The sequence below is a fragment of the Cebus imitator genome, unplaced genomic scaffold (assembly GCF_001604975.1).
Source record: "Cebus imitator isolate Cc_AM_T3 unplaced genomic scaffold, Cebus_imitator-1.0 Scaffold16, whole genome shotgun sequence".
Taxonomy (NCBI): domain Eukaryota; kingdom Metazoa; phylum Chordata; class Mammalia; order Primates; family Cebidae; genus Cebus; species Cebus imitator.
This window is the reverse complement of record NW_016107331.1, coordinates 1,176,057-1,176,901: the sequence shown is the minus strand read 5'-3', so window position 1 is coordinate 1,176,901 and position 845 is coordinate 1,176,057.

The following is an 845-nucleotide window of genomic DNA, read 5'->3' as shown; positions in this document are numbered from 1 at the left end:
AGAGATTCTCCTGCCTTAGCCTCCTGAGTAGCTAGGACTATAGATGTGCACCACCATGCCTGGCTAATTTTTATATATTTTTTTTTAAGTAGAGGCAGGGTTTTACCATGTTGGCCAGGTTGGTCTTGAACTCCTGACCTCAAGTAATCCTCCTGCCTTGGCCTCCCAAAGTGCTGGGATTACAGGTGTGAGCCACCTCACCCAGGCTGAATGTTTACCTTTTTTTTTTCTTTCTGACAGAGTCTTCCTCTGTCGCTCAGGCCGCAGTGAAATGGTGCGATCTTGGCTCACTGCAACCTCCACTTCCTGAGTTCAAGCAATTCTCCTGCTTCAGCTTCCTGAGTTATTGGGATTACAGGCACCTATCACCACCCCTGGCTAATTTTTGTATTTTTAGTAGAGACTGGGTTTCACCATGTGCCATGTTATCAGGCTGGTCTCGAACTCCTGACTTCAGGTAATCATTCTTAAACAGAAGGCTAGGAAAGGAAAAACTGGGAAGAACAACTAACACAACAAATAGCAAAAACAATTCGAAAGAATGCCGATTAGCTGGAACAATAAATCAAAACCCAAAACTAAGCCTCCTGTTTCCTCAGTGTGGTCGATCCAGATATCCACCTTATGTAACTGCTTTCTGGTGACTTCCCTATGGAACGGCTAGATGCAGCCTGCTTAATGGTCCCACTGGCCCTCACACCCCACAGGGATTGTTCATATGTGCCACAGCAGCCACCTCTTAGTCACTGTGTGACCTACTAGAACCCATGCCTGCTTACCTTACACCCACCAATTCAAACTCCTCTTGTGAAACCTGTTTGGATAACACCCTGGACCCAGTAAAG